At 44.4% G+C, this 16,482-nt stretch overlaps 1 non-coding gene across 1 annotated transcript; it reads right to left on the reverse strand.

Annotated features, from left to right (window-relative positions):
- Nucleotides 1-6,256: 6,256 nt before the first annotated feature.
- trnal-uag (transfer RNA leucine (anticodon UAG)) lies at nt 6,257-6,338 on the reverse strand. Its single transcript has one exon. It is a non-coding gene; the product is annotated as a tRNA-Leu (tRNA).
- Between the last annotated feature and the right edge of the window lie 10,144 nt (nt 6,339-16,482).

The raw sequence follows: 16,482 nt of genomic DNA on the forward strand, positions 1-16,482 counted from the left end.
AGAAACAGTTGCAGGCTGTTGCTGTCCAATCCGCGCTCTCTGGCTCGGTGCCAGGCTGTGCTGTGCGGCTTGTGACGGTGCGCTGCTGATGCTCACTGACCAGCTAGTTAGTGTTGGCTTTAACTAGCAAAGTTTGTGCACAGGAGAAAAGATGACTGTGGGTCCCAGCAAGTCAGGAAGAGGACCGGTTCGTTCCTGATGAAGCGTTAGTTCTGAATAGTGATTCAGCTGTCCACAGTTCCGACCTGTTCACGAGGCCTGCTGCTGGTGCTAACGTCGGGTGGATCCTCTGCTTACTCTCTGGCAACCTCCGCTCTAGACTCTTAGAACAAAGGAAAGTTCTGGCACTCGGACACACTGGCCGTTCCGTGGTTGTCCGGGCTGAGTCTCAGGATGGTCAGGAGGCGCGCTGCGAGAATGTCCTGCCCTTGGGAGCCTTCTGCTCCTGGGCCGTCCTGGCCTGGAATTCTCCTTTGAATTCCCTTTAGAAAAGTCCACAGAATTCTCCTGAATCCCTTCTGAATCTTACTGAATCTCTGTGTTGCCTGTTTTTACCTGGAGGAACTTCAGCTCATTGATTGGCTGAAAGTTCCATGGGCATCAGAGTCCCACGTGGGTTACTCGGCCCTACCAGTCCCTGATTGGTTGATCAAGGTGAGATATGAGTCACTTACTCCTGACACTTAGGAATGCAGTCCAGATGTCCAACTGGCACTCCCTAGACAGATAGGCACCAATGGATGACCATTGATCATGATAGCCAGGCTTAGCTAAGTGCATCCCCATTTGGGAGCTGTCCCCTATCAAAAGTAAACATCTTAAATCAGCCTGCATGAATAGTTTCTCTGTGGCTGCACCACAGAGATGAACAGAGAAATGAGGCCTAATTTGGGAAAGCTCAGAAACACTTAATTCTGCCTTATTAATAAGCCTCGTCGCTACACTTTCAATACTAATAATACAGTGTGTCATTTCCTGCCCCAGTCAGAGGAACAGACAGTGAGCCTGTCTCTCAATAATAATAATACAGTGTGTGATCTCCTTTCCCAACATGAGGAACAGACAGGAGTGAGCCAGGCTCTCAATAATAATAAAGCAGATTATGATCTGCTGTCCCAGCCTAAGGAACAGTCAGGAAAGAGCAGGTCTCTCTATAATAATAATACAGTTTGTGATCTCCTGTCCCAGCCTGAGGAACAGACAGTGAGCCTGTCTCTCAATAATAATAATACAGAGTGTGTCCTCCTGTCCCAGCCTGGGGAACAGTGAGCCAAACTCTCAATAATAATAAGACAGTTTGAACTCCTGTCCCAGCCTGAGGAACAGTGAGCCTGTCTCTCAATAATAAAAATACAGTGTGTGATCTCCTGTCCCAGCCTGAGGAACAGACAGTGAGCCTGTCTCTAAATAATAATAATACTGTGTGAGCTCCTGACCCAGCCTGAGGAACAGTGAGCCTGTCAATCAATAATAATACAGTATGTGATGTCCTGTCTCAGCTTGAGGAACAGAGAGTAAGCCTGTCTCTCAATAATAATAATTCAGTGTGGGCTCTCCTGTCCCAGTCTGAGGAACAAACAGTGAGCCTGTCTCGAAATAATAATAATACAGTGTGGGATCTCCTGTCCCAGCCTGGGGAACAGTGAGCCAGACTCTCAATAATATTAATAATAATAATACAGTGTGATCTACTGTCCCAGCCTGAGGTACAGACAGTGAGCCTGTCTCTCAATAAGTATAATACAGTGTGTGACGTCCTGTCCCAGACTGAGGAAAAGACAGTGAGTCTGTCTATAAATAATAATGATACAGTGTGGGATCTCCTGTCCCAGCCTCGGGAACAGTGAGCCAGACTCTCAATAATAATAATACAGTGTGATCTACTGTCCCAGCCCAAACGAAAACACAGTGAGCCTGTCTCTCAATAATATTAATACAGTGTGTGATCTCCTGTTCCAGTCTGGGGAACAGAAAGTGAGCCTGTCTCTCAGTAATAATAATATAGTGTGTGATCCACTGTCCCAGCCTGAGGAACAGACAGTGAGCCTGTCTCTCAATAATAATAATACAGTGTGTGACCTCCTGTCCCAGCCTGAGGAACAGACAGTGAGCCTGTCTCTCAATAATAATAATACAGTGTGTGACCTCCTGTCCCAGCCTGAGGAACAGTGAGCAGTCCTGATAGTTACCGCTTTCCTGATTTAGCTCAGCAGCTTTTATTTCGCCTGAAGCGCAGGCAACTTGTGAGAACAGGTTGGGTTTGCTGTGCTCAACTGGCTCGGCGTCTTCGTGTCGTAGCGCCGCAACGGTGTGTTTTCCTTCCTTCTCTTTTCAGCCCGGAAGAAACATTTTACTTGTTCCTTTTGTAGCCCACGCATGCCGAACGCCTGTGTTGTGTTGTGGATTTTCTCCTTCTTGAATTTGTACTCCTCCTCCCTCTCTCTCCCTACCTCTACCTTTCCCTCTCTCTACCTCTCCCTCTCTCCCTAACCCCCTCTCTCTCTCCACCTCTCTCCCTCTCCCTCGCCCTCCACCTCTCTCCCTCTCTCTACCTCTCTACAGCACTACCTCTCTCTAACTCTCCCTACCCCTCTCTGCTCTCTTTCTCTCACTCTGGAGTTTATTTTCCAGACAGAAATCCAGCTCCGTCCCTCCTGTGGAAGATTGGTGATGCAGGATGAGAGCCCCTAACCGAGAGCACTGCAGCGGCAGGTTCTGTGGTCTGTTTCAAATCCGCCCGCGATGAGACACAGAGGAGAAATGAAGAGCCCCAGTTGCGCTAGAAAATCACCCGGGAAAGAGACTTTCAATGTAAGAAAAAAAAGTCGTTAGTAACAGACATAATATGTTTGTTTTGTTTTTTAATCGCTGCGATGTGTGACTAAGCTCATACGACTAAGAGTTGCCCCCTTTGTCTAGATCTGGTAACCTGCTCGTCGCTGGTGGGCCAGATCGTGTCCCCCGTCACTATACTGGTGCATTAGGACCCACGCAGACCGCAGGGTGAGCGCCCCCTACTGGCCCCACAGAGAGGGAGAGGTAGAGGTAGGGAGAGAGGTAGGGAGGGGAAAAGGGAGAGGTAGGGAGAGAGGTATAGAGAGGGAGAGGTAGAGGTAGGGAGAGAGAGGAGGAGTACAAATTCAAGCAGAGGCCTGAGTGGAGCACTGTCGTATGGCCCTGACATCAATCCCTCAACTCTCTGCATAAAGCAGTGTCTTATGGCCATGACATCCCACCCCCACCACTCTCAATGGAAAGCACTGTCATTTAACCATGACATCCCACCTCCACCGCTCTCTACGTAAAGAAATGTCGTATGGCCCTGACACCCACCCCTCCATTCTCTGCGTAAAGCAGTATCGTCAGGCCCTGACATCCCACCCCCGCCACTCTCTGCATAAAGAAGTGTCGTATGGCCCTGACACCCACCCCTCCACTCTCTGCGTTAAGCTGTGTTGTCAGGCCCTGATATCCCACCCCCGCCACTCTCTGTGTAAAGCAGTGTCATATGGCCTGACACCAATCCCTCCACTCTCTGCATAAAGCAGTGTCTTATGGCCCTGAAACCCTCCCCTCCACTCTCTGCATAAAGCAGTGTTGTCAAGCCCTGACATCCCTCCCCCGCCACTCTCTGTGTAAAGCACTGTCGTATGGCCCTGACCCCCACCCCTCCACTCTCTGCATTAAGCTGTGTTGTCAGGCCCTGACATCCCACCCCCGCCACTCTCTGTGTAAAGCAGTGTCATATGGCCCTGACATCAATCCCTCCACTCTCTGCATAAAGCAGTGTCTTATGGCCCTGAAACCCTCCCCTCCACTCTCTGCATAAAGCAGTGTCATCAAACCCTGACATCCCACCCCCGCCACTCTCTACGTAAAGAAGTGTCGTATGGCCCTGACACCCACCCCTCCACTCTCTGTGTAAAGCACTGTTGTATGGCCCTGACATCACACCCCCACCACTCTCTACGGAAAGCACAGTCATATAGCCCTGACACCCACCCCTCCATTCTTTGCATAAAGCAGTGACGTCAAGCCCTGACATCCCACCCCCGCCACTCTCTATGTTAACCCCTGTTAACTCGCTTGCTGAATGATCTCTGGTGAGATTCAAGAGGTGTTTTCTTCAACAGCCACTAAAAGTCTGATGACCTTCTCTGGATTTCCTGAATATGACGTAAAATTAGTTCAAATCATTTGGTAGTTAACAGAACAAAATGCTTTGGAGGTACATTTAAAACAGCAGAGCAACACTGTAGCACTTCGTGTGTGACTGAATTTAATTGTGTAAACCTGGCTCTCTATGAACACGAGCAAAGAGTTCTCACTCAACAGAAGACTGCGATGTGAGCACAATAATATAAGACATCTGGAGACACCAGAGATTGAACTCAGGACTTCATACGTGAAAAGCATGCACTCTACCACTGAGCTACATCCCCTATGGCACAGATGGTGGAACTGACTTAAAGATGTGCATATGTTTACTGACCACAATCCACCCTTCATGAATAATTGAAATGAATAATTTATTTTTATATCCAGTCACATGGGCGACGGTGGTTGATTCTTCAACGGGGGAGTGCGTTTTCCTACCTCCTTACTCGACTGTCTTTCAATTATGTTTTCTTTGAAACCTTTTTGCATCTTTTAAGTGCTTGCGATTAAATTACGCATAGAAAAACAGCAGTACAGTTGATGTTCATGGACCGATGCACACAACTCCAGTAATAAAGCCCTGTCTGTAAATATTGTAGAAGAACATTAAAGGGCGAAACAACGCTCCAACCACGGGAATGGTAACAAGAAGGATCGTGTTCTTATTTAATATGTGCTTTTGAATTGCCTTGTCAATACACACAGGCTTTAGAGATGGACCAATTATTTACAGTGGTGTTTGTAAACAAAGATGGAACATGTTATTTCTATACCAGGAAGAAAGGAGCAGACTCTTAAACTTTAAGAGACAGAACAACACCTCATCACAGCTAACATTAATTAAAACAACATCGTAACAGAAGAGTGAAGCCTTGAGTGAATCAAATTAGTTTTTGTTGGTCGTCTGTGTCTTCATAACTTTGTAGGTGAGAGAGAGGATTGCGAAAATGTGCAGGTGGTTCTCAGAAGTGCGTTGGTGGTATAGGTTCCTTCAAATAACTGAGCCAGTGCATCCCCAAATCTTTTCAAGATGATCTGTGATTTCTGAGTTCTTGACGGATTCAGGCTCCTTCTCAGAGGTCCTTGCTCGCCAAATAACTTTGCATCTGAGGAAGAGCACCACGGAAAAAACCCAACTCAACAAGCGAGTGCGTTGGTTGCTCTTGCTCTTCATGCAAGGAGCTGTTTTTTTTTCCTCGCAATAATCATTATTAACCAGAAACAGCAGCACAGGTAGGTCGCATTTGTGATTATGTCACTTCTCTGCTTCAGCAAGGTCAATAAAAGACTCTGAAAGTAGTAAAGCAAAACTGAACTCAAAATCATATTAGGAATTCTGAGCGATATCTCCATACAGGTAATCCAATAAGAACGTTGAAATATTTGAATATCATCTATCTGTAGATTGCGCTGCTTTTTACCCAGAGTAAAACTATTGGATTGAAGGAATGCTAACCGCTGGGTTAAAATGTATAGTTGTTATTTGGAGAAATCTGTAAACTCGTGATCGACAGTCCTGATTATTTTCCGGAGACGGAGCACTGATGACCTATCCGAGCTGATTGATAAAGCCCACCCAGTGGATACTCTAGCAGAACGTCAAAGAACATTCACCTTTGTACCCAAAGAAACCACAGGAACAACATCAGGAAGCACAATCAATTCCCCTTTTAAATCTTTCCTGTAAGGTATGCTATGTGAATTCATGAAGTTAATCCTCTGATCTCTTTTGATCACGAACAAAGTACTTCTGATGGAGAGCTATGTTCAAAGATTTAATAAGCTTTACCCCTGCCAACGATTCGGCGTGAAGAATTAAAAGTTTCACAGACAAAAGCAGCTCACCACCACAGCCAATATTAAATGTACTGTACTTGCCGGTACACTATCATGTGCACTGCCTCAAAAGTGATCTTGGCAGATGTTGTTCCCTACATAAAGCTGAACTTGCCAAAGAGAATTTCTGTTGAGAAAACAAAATATTTTTTCTGCCTTGATGTTAAGCCTGTCTTTTAGAAAGTCTATCTCTAAACACCTCCTGCAGCCTAACAAAAAGCACTTTTACTGATCGTATTACAGGTCTTAAAATATTAACATTTGGCAGCGGTGGGATTCGAACCCACGCCCCCAGAGAGACTGGAGCCTAAATCCAGCGCCTTAGACCGCTCGGCCACGCTACCTTCCTCCATGTCCATCTTCCTCACATTGCTGGCTTGGACTGGGGGGCTTCAGCTCTTGTCCTCGGATCTAATGATATCATGACATGTGGAAGTGACTGCACCTTCATCTTCCGAGATGCTTTCAATAGCACAAACGCTACTTTCACCGGCACAAACATAGCAATAACGAAGGAGGTGGGTTTCATCCTTTGTGCTGTTTGTAGGGGCACAACTCTACGGTGATCTACTGACTTGAAGAGCAAAAATCAAAATCCTCTGCTACTACTATTGCTTTTTTCATAGTTTCTTCAAATCCTTCATTTGAACGTCGATTTTGAAGGATATTGATGATAATACCACATAAATTGTGGTTTTCTTGTGATCGCCAATTTTATTCAAATACCAGCCTTTTTTACAGTTCCTTGCATGTTTCACAAGGTATAATAGCCCTCCTCGCATCCTCAGCTAACATATTTTAAAATTACAATAGATTATACAGCATGCATGTTTACATTTATATTAAAATTAAAGTAAATATACAAGAATACATACAGTGCTAACCCAATAATTCTTGTCAGGTTCTCCAAAAAATCTGCGTTGTTATTTTAACATGTTTCAGCTGAGGGTGCAACAGGAGTATAAATGAATTTTCCCGCCAGCCATTCAAAGACCAAATTCCATGAGTGAACATTATTTTCTCAGAAGTTGCCGGCATTGGACTTTGCCGGTGGTATTGAATTATGTCCACAACTGTTGTAGTAGTTCCTTCTTGAAATTCGACACGTGCAAAGCACTCGTAATATCATAGGTGTTAAAGTTCGCTGAGTCTATTCGAGTCATGGTGTGTATCCCTGCCTATCATTGGGAGACGGGTAGCTTTTTTACACTCAGATTCCAATCTTCAATGCTTTGTGTGAGAGCTTACATAACTTTCATTTTCTCACATTTTCTGACGACTGCTCCAAAGGGGCACCCTGTCAATTCCGAATACTTTTCAAAAATCTGCCTGCATGTTTGATTATTGTCATTTCATTTCGAAAAAGTTCAATATTGATCATAACTAAAGAAAATAATGATCATGAACAAAAAAGGGATAAAGATGCGAGTCGATCTTGAATCACAGCTGGGTGACACGGGCTTCTGTTCTGATATGGCTGTATGAGAAACAGGAGGAATTGCCAATCTCCTATAGAACATGAGTTGAATCAGGAGTGAGACATTTCGTATACTCGTGCATATGTCAACGCCTGACCTACATCGTAAAACTAACATTAAGTTGTCAGAGACATTCATTTATATACAAACAAGAGACAGACCAAGTAATAATTCTACATTAGTTCAGGTGGGTAAACCTGAACTAACTAACTAATAAACCTATTAATAATTCTACATTAACGTGTCCTACACTGATAAGACTAATTGACATGGTCTGATTCAGAGCCTGTGCAGTTCGTGCTAATTACAACAACGACAGTTCTGAACCCTCATCACCGAACTGAGCACAAGTTCAGCTGTTCTCCAGTTCTGTTACGCATGGTTTTTCATTGCAATTGAGTTGAGAGCTGGAGCTGACCTCCAGACAGTACAGTGTTTTGGGTAAGTTGTCGACGCATGAGGCTGCAGACAACTTACCCAAAGTGTTTTCTATAGCTTTCAGGTGCAGTTCATTTATATAAAAGAATGTAAGTGGTATAAACTCAACAAGCCAGATGGCAGTCAAACCTTTAATTTTCTGACACAAGGCCTAACGCCTTATTCATTACGCCACTGACCCTGCTATTATAGTGTTAAAAAAAAACGCGTTTTCTACATTTATGTCTGTTTAAAAATCATTAAAAAAGACAAAGGGTTTGTGTGTCGCGCTAAAATTCCGCTTCATTTGGAATGCAAATAAAAACCGTTTTGTTCCGAGAAATCATACATTTGTCACATCCTTCATACTATACTTCTCTCTTGTATTAGTAAAGCATTTTGATTTAAACTGAACAATATATTGTAACGCAACAGGGGCTCAGGCGGGCACCCTCGCCGCATTAGGTCGGCCCCCCACCGTCGGGGGCTCAAAGCCGGGACTCCCATGTCTCTCTGCAGCGACCCAGCCCGGTGAGCTAAAGAGAGATCTCCCCACAACCCACGGGCTGTGGTCCTGCTATCACAGGGAAGGGCAGTGACGTCACCTGCTCTGGTATGCCGGCTCTTACACAGTGCCTGTCGGCCATAAGCGTTACACTATGAAAGGTTTCATCTATACACTTACACATAATAAGTATACGAATAAATACTCGGAAGAAGCCGCAGCTCAGGTATTAGAGAGATTTAAAATCGGATCGGAGGATTTAGAGTCCAGACTGCAAACCAACAGCTGACACAGGTCTTTTATAGAACCGTTTTGATCTCCTCTACTTTGTCCCCGTGACGTCATTGTCCTGCTCGCAGCCGAGCCCGACACACGTCTGGTTTCTGTCGCTGGGCGCATACCCTGCGGTCCATGCGGGTCCTGATGCCCCAGTACAATGACGGGGACGCTAAACTGTAAACAGGTGCCGTCCTTCGGCTGAGACGTAAAACCGAGGTCCTGACTCTCTGTGATCATTCAGGAGAATGGTGGTGGTGGAGGGGAGTCCCCATTACCTGTAAAGCGCATTGAGTGGAGTATCCAGAACAGCGCTATATAAGTGTAAGCAATAATGATGATTATTATTATTATTATTATGTAAAATGCAATAAAAATTAAAACAAAATATCAAACTTTGATTCAAAATAGATTAATATAAAACTGATAAAGCTAATGCTTTTTTCAGGGCTATATCTACTTTTTTTTTTAAAAAGCGAAGTCTGTCGCGACTGAAAGTTATAGAAGGTATACCATCGGGTGCCTACATATCGTGAGCGTCAGCCTCGCCCGTAACTGCGAGAAGGTTAAAAGCGCACAAGTGATTTGTCTTTTGTCAAAGTAACTGCCGGAGCAGTAAGACGCAGAGCACAATCCAGCAGCTGTAGACGATGTTCGGGGAAGAGCTAATTCTGTTTTCAGCACAGGGAGTGAGAATGAGCTCAGTCCGGCCCCCAGCAGAATCCATCCTGGTTTGGTTACAGTGAGTCTGAGGCTCTTTGGATCGTAACGTAAAAAAAACAATTGCTCACATCGTGTGACTTCCACGACAGGAAGGAAAGATATCACTTAAAAAAATCTGAACTGAAGATTTGGATCCGGGGCCTCATACTTATAAAATTATTAAAATAATAATTATCAAAATATCAGATTGTGTTTCTGCAACATTTCGTGCACAGTACGCCATTTTTATCTAAAACAGTCACAACGAGGGCTTTACACGCAGTCTGGGGTATTTTCCCCTTTTATATTTTTGCCACTTTATATCGAACCTGTTATACTCCCAGAAGTGCACAGTAGCTTGTACTTAATAAAAATGTACAATTCACCGCTGGTATAAACAGATGTGTGCCGTGTTTGCCTTTGTAAGCATTTGTTTAAAAAATAAGTTCACAATACGATAAAAACACAGAAAGCACAAACTTTATAATACAACGATACAAAATCAATACCAAATCATTATGCCAATTAAGTACCTATCCTTTGAAAACAGAGAACATCTTTATATCTACAAAAAACTTGACATTTGTATGTATTTTTGAATTACAATGCAGACAGTGTAGTCCCTTAATTCAAAGATCAGATATTGGCCAAAACAAGACAATCAGACGTGGGCTGAATTCGGAACAGGAACCTCTACTTCGTCGTTTATTGAGCTTTTGATCAATGTCTGAATGAAACAGATTCGCTTTTTTAACTCCTTGATTAAAGTACACAAAAAGCACCTGCCTTCAATCCGGAATCGAACCAGCGACCTAAGGATTCCCTACTGATTCCACTACACTCCTCGGCTCTAACAACTGAGCTACCAAAGGGATGTCAGTATACTTTCTGGCACAAACTGCCCAATGTAGTGAAATGTTCCGGGTGATATAAATCCCACTTCGACATCAAGTTTCCAACTTGAACTTTATTGCCATATTTAACCGGTACTGGTACAATGGAATTCTTACTTACAGAAAGTCTCTCGATTGTAAAACAAGTGTAAAAAACAAAACAAAGTGTTTTTTACTCGTTTCCTTAGTCTTGTTTACCTTCAATTTAAGCCACGAACCAGGATTCTACTGTATAAACTTCCAGGGATATTACAAAATGTTTGATGGGGCATCAATCATTCCAGGCGGAAATTGACTCGTTTTTTTTCTCGAGGGATCATATTAAACATTTCATTAGTATCGAGAGGAGGATCACCATGAGACACAAAACAAACAGTTTCTTTCTGTCTTTATTAGAAAGTAGCATTTGTGCTACATTAATAATATTTTCGTGGAAATAAAGAAGTTGTAAATTTTAAAATGTATATTTGAATCGAAATGTGGTTTTGAGTTAAATATTAGCGTGTTCATGTAATTAGTTTGTGTTTGTCATTACTATATATATATCACCATGTTACTAGAATTTGTAACTGAAGTTTACTAGTTGTGTTTTTTAATGATGATTAGACTTTTGTTGATTACAATATTGTATATAATGTATAATTTGAACTACATATTTTTCAGGTGTGAATAATTGTATATTTTAAGAATACATTTCTAAAATAATTGGCTTTATTTACTAGTTTCTACACCTATAAAAATCTTTCTTTGATGTATAATAGACCTTTAAGTATATATGTATAATAGTCTTCTAAATGTATCCGTATAATAGAACTCCAACCATTTATGTATAATAAACATATAATCATAGATGTCTAATTGACGTATAACGCTATATGTATATTAGAATTTCATTCTAGACCAGTTACGGAGCACATTTACACGTCTAAGGTATGCGTTTAATAGTCGTATATTCTACATCGTTTGCCCACTGGGATGTGCCGATTTTAACTTAGCAAACCAAGATACACATTTTCTAATGAAGCCTTAATTAAAAGACAGTTTGTTTCTCGAAAGCATGTTATGTAAAAAAAGAGAAAAACGAAAATATATGGATGACAATCTTTCAAAGCTGAAGATTTTACTTTTGAAAAAACGACATTTTATGTATGCAGATGCATTCGCTGGTTTTAGAACTTTGCTGTACTTCCTGAATCATTTTCAGTATTATAAAGCGGGTGTAGATTTTTCTTTCAGGTTAGGACGCGAGTGTGTTTGATTTTCGTTTCACTGATTCTCATTGAAGATTTGGGAATTAACGACGAAAGAATCAGTTGCCTCGGAAAGCAGAAGGTTTGGTTCTCAACGATATTGAAGACACGCCCATGTAGAGCAGCGTGTGATATTTGTACTATAAAAGACCAAGTGCTCAAAGTGACGTCTGCGTTTACCGTTTAGACTTTTCATCTCGGGCGTACTTTTAGAAAGCAAAGATAGAGCAGTTGTGTTGAATCACACTATGACAGCTGTCAGCAGAGTGGCGCAGCGGACGTGTGCTGGGCCCATAACCCAGAGGTCAATGGATTGAAACCATCCTCTGCTATGTGCACGATTGATAAGCACACCATCAATTTAATGAAGTGCATTAAAACTGTTTTTTTCTCTCGTGTGTATGCAAGCTTCACACTTAAGGTACTCTTTCATCTTTACCAATAGCAGATGCCCAAATGTATCTTTGGTTGTTCTGCGATCCTTCATAGTTTCCTCAATTCCTTCAAATGAACATCCATATCAAAGCAATTATGTATATATATTATATACATAATTATATAATTATATACACAATTATGTATATATATATTATATACATTATATACAATTAAGGTACATATTAAAAATATCAACGCACATTTGTATAATGCTCATTTAATAATGATTGTCAAGGATTGTCAAGTTCTCCAACAAATCTGTGTTCTAATTTTAAAATATTTTTGCTAAGGATACAACGGGTGTATAAATGAATTCTCCCAACAGCCAGTTAAAGAAAAATTCCACACGTGAAGATGGTTTCTTGGACATTGACTTAGGTACTTAATTGTTTACTTGTTGTAGTTGCACACGAGTAAAACACGAAGATTTCCTGCAACATTCAAGAGGGTTTGTGAAGAAATCCCTTCAATTTTTAGCAGAGATTATGTTTACATCATCACAATCTGAAGCGCGACCCTGAGTGCGTTTGACCCACCAGCCCTTTGTTTAACAGCTGATTTGTATTTTATCTTTCAGAAGTTGTATGAATTTCTTGAAGTTCAGAAACAACTTGTTCCAGAAAATAAATGAACACTTGCTTCAAAGTAAATCAAGATGTATGTGTCTCTTGCTGTGTGTGCTCTCATCTGTCCATCTCTCTCTCCTCTTCTCTCACTCTGGCAGTCTGTACAGAGTTTCTGAAGGAGATGTAACACCACTTGGAAAAGAAGAAAAATTCTCAGGAAAATTCTCAGGCAGAATAAAAAATCATTATTCTCTTCTCAGTCAGATTCACAGCTGGGAATTTTATGGGAATTTTATGGATGCCTCTTTTGCTAAGAAGTGGGATATTCCTCTTGCTCTGCTTTCACCCCCTATCTGCATTCAAACGTTGGATGGGTCACCGATCGCTCCTGGACGCATTTCCTGGCAGACCATTCCCCTATCCCTTACTGTTGGTGCCACTCACGTGGAGGACATTTCACTCCTTCTCCTGGACTCCCCTGCTTACCCTGTGATCCTGGGCCTTCCCTGGCTCAAGAAGCATGATCCCCACATCTCCTGGGCCAAGAATGAGATCATTGCCTGGAGCCATGCCTGTCGTGACAACTGTTGTCGTCCTCCACTCAAGGTTGCTGCTGCAGTAAACCTCTTGGAAGAGCAGTCTATTACCCCCCCCCCCCCCCCCAATATGCACATTTGAAGCAAGCCTTTGACAAACAGAAAGCTCTATCGCTCCCCCCTCACCGCACCTATGACTGTGCAATAGATTTGCTTCCAGGAACACTCCCACCCAAAGGACGGATCTACCCTCTCACTCAGGCAGAGAATGAAGCCCTGCAGGATTATATCAAGGAGGCCCTGAATTCTGGTTTTATTCGTCCCTCCTCGTCCCCAGCCTGTGCTGGGTTCTTCTTCATAGGGAAGAAGGACGGCTCCTTGAGGCCGTGTATTGACTACAGAGGCCTGAACTCCATTACAGTCAAACATCCCTACCCCTTGCCTTTAATCCCAGCCGCTCTGGAGTCCCTACGTGGAGCGTCCATCTTCTCAAAACTAGATCTACGGGGGGCTTATAATTTAATCAGGATCCATGAAGGGGATGAATGGAAGATGGCCTTTATGACCACGCACGGCCACTATGAATATCAGGTGATGCCTTTTGGACTCACTAATGCCCCGGCAGTCTTCCAATCCTTCATAAATGACATCTTTAGGGACATTATTGGAAAATTTGTTTTGGTATACTTGGACGACATCCTCATTTTTTCCGCTGACCCTCAGGAACATGTCCATCACGTCCAGGAGGTCTTGTCCAGACTCATCGACAACCAGCTCTACGCCAAGCTTGAGAAATGCATTTTTCATGCTTCTAAGATTCACTTTCTGGGCTACATTATTTCTCCTCTTGGAGTCGAGATGGACTCAGCCAAGGTTGTGGCTATCAATGTGCCTCGCAATTTGAAGCAAATCCAACGCTTTCTAGGTTTTGCCAACTTCTACCGGCGATTCATCCGGAACTTTAGCTCCGTTGTGGCACCCATCTCGGTTCTGACCCGCAACCGACCTAGTCTGGGTAAATGGAATCCGGAGGCTAACCAGGCATTCCTGCGCTTGAAACGTCTCTTCAGCCCCGCTCCTCTCCTACGGCATCCGGATCCCTCCCAGCCTTTCATTGTTGAAGTTGACGCCTCTGCCCATGGGGTTGGTGCAGTCCTCTCCCAGCGCCTCGAAGAGGATCACCTTCCTCATCCATGTGCGTTCTTTTCCAAGAAGCTCTCTCCTGCCGAGGTTAACTATGATGTGGGCAATCGTGAACTCCTAGCTATCAAGCTGGCCCTCGAGGAATGGAGACACTGGCTGGAGGGGGCTCATCACCCCTTTGTCATTATCACGGACCATAAGAACCTGTCCTATATTCAATCTGCCAAGCGCCTCAACTCGCGGCAGGCCCGTTGGTCACTTTTCTTCTCTCGTTTCAATTTTGTTATCACTTATACTCCTGGCTCCAAGACTGGGAGGGCTGATGCACTCTCTCGGCTCCATGACCCCCCAGACCTGGACGACACACCTGAACCAATCATCTCTCCCAACAGAATTGTGGCAGCGATTCATTGCTCCATTGAAGATCAGGTCAGGCGTGCCCTCAACGGAACTACAGTTCCTCTGTGCTGCCCCCCGGATAAGCTTTTCGTCCCGAACAACTTGCGTTCTGCCGTTTTGCAGTGGGGACATGATTCCCCGTTTGCCGGCCACCCTGGATGCAGACGCACTCTGGACCTCCTCACCAGGGACTTTTGGTGGCCTTCCATGCGATCTGATGCAGCAGAGTACGTCCGGGCTTGCACGGTCTGTGCCAGGAGCAAGACTCCACGCTCTAGGAAGGCTGGCCTCCTTCACCCCCTTCCAATCCCACACCGCCCTTGGTCCCACATAGCTGTTGACTTCATTACGGACCTTCCTAACAGTCAAGGTCATACGGTAATCATGGTGGTCTCCGATCATTTTTCCAAAGCAGCCCATTTTGTCCCCCTCCCAGCATTGCCCACAGCCCAGGAAATGGCATCTTTGTTTGTACAACAGGTCTTTAGGTTACATGGTTTGCCTGATGATGTTGTCTCGGACAGGGGACCTCAATTTATCTCGGCCTTTTGGAAGGCTTTCTGTCAAGCTCTAGGGACCCATGTATCTTTGACTTCTGGTTATTATCCTGAGGCCAATGGTCAGGTGGAAAGGACCAATCAAAGCCTCCTGACCTTTTTGAGAGCCTTCACCTCCAGCTCACAGGATGATTGGTCATCACTACTTCCCTGGGCAGAATATGCCCACAATTCTCTTACCTCCTCCTCCACAGGTCTCTCTCCCTTCCTTTGTTCATTAGGTTATCAGCCCACTCTCATCCCTATCACACCTCCAGTCACGGCAGTGCCGTCCGTGCAACAATATATTGCCAAACTGCGAAGGACCTGGAGAATGGCGAGGACAGCTCTTATTAAGTCAACCCAGCGCCACGCCAAATTCGCCAACTGACACCGCAGACCAGCCCCTCGTTTTCGGAAAGGACAGTTTGTTTGGTTATCTACACGGAACCTACCTATACATCAGCCTTCCAAAAAGCTTGGGCCTAGATATATCGGTCCCTTCCGGATTCTCTCCCGGATCACCCCGGTTACCTTCCGCCTTGCTCTCCCCCCTACCCTCAGAATCCACCCCTCATTTCATGTCTCCCTCCTGAAACCTGTTTACCGCTCGCCCCTTGCGGCTCCCAAACGTCGCCCGCCACCTCCTCGTCGCATTCAGGGGCGCCCGGCTTATACGGTCCACAAGATCATCGACTCCAGATGGAACCGCGGTACCATTCAGTATTTAGTCGACTGGGAGGGTTTTGGTGCCGAGGAAAGATCTTGGGTTCCAGAGAAGGATAATTTGGACCCTACACTAATTGGCGACTTTCACAGGGACTATCCTGATCGGCCATCTCGGTCTCGGGAGCCGCCCGTGAAGGGGGGGGTACTGTCACGACCACCAGCCAGCAGAGATCAACACGTAAGCAAGCTAATCAGCACCAGCAGCGGATTAATACTAACAAGCGCCGCCGCGCGAGTTAACACACCTGCAATTGCTCTACCGTGCGGCACGCCAGGTTATTTATACCATTCTTACCTGATTCCCGTTGCTTGGTATTAAGTTCACTACTTGTGGCTCTGCCTAGCGTTCTTACCCCTCTTTTGCCTTCCTGGAATTCTGCCTACACCTTTTGCCTTCGGACTTCGGATCTCGTCACGCCCCTTGGATTGTTTGCTATCTTTGCCTGTTTTGGATTTGACCCTGTAGCTCTCTTTTCGACCACGATTCTGTCTCACGTTTTGGATTGTTCGCCACCAGTGCCTTTACCGGATCTCGACCCACCTTCGCTTTCGGACTACGACTAAGCTCCTGGATTTGCTCGGTACGCTTACTTACCTCCCTGCGACTCCTGCATCTGCAT

The sequence above is a fragment of the Lepisosteus oculatus genome, chromosome 14, assembly GCF_040954835.1.
Source record: "Lepisosteus oculatus isolate fLepOcu1 chromosome 14, fLepOcu1.hap2, whole genome shotgun sequence".
In the NCBI taxonomy this organism is placed as follows: Eukaryota; Metazoa; Chordata; class Actinopteri; order Semionotiformes; family Lepisosteidae; genus Lepisosteus; species Lepisosteus oculatus.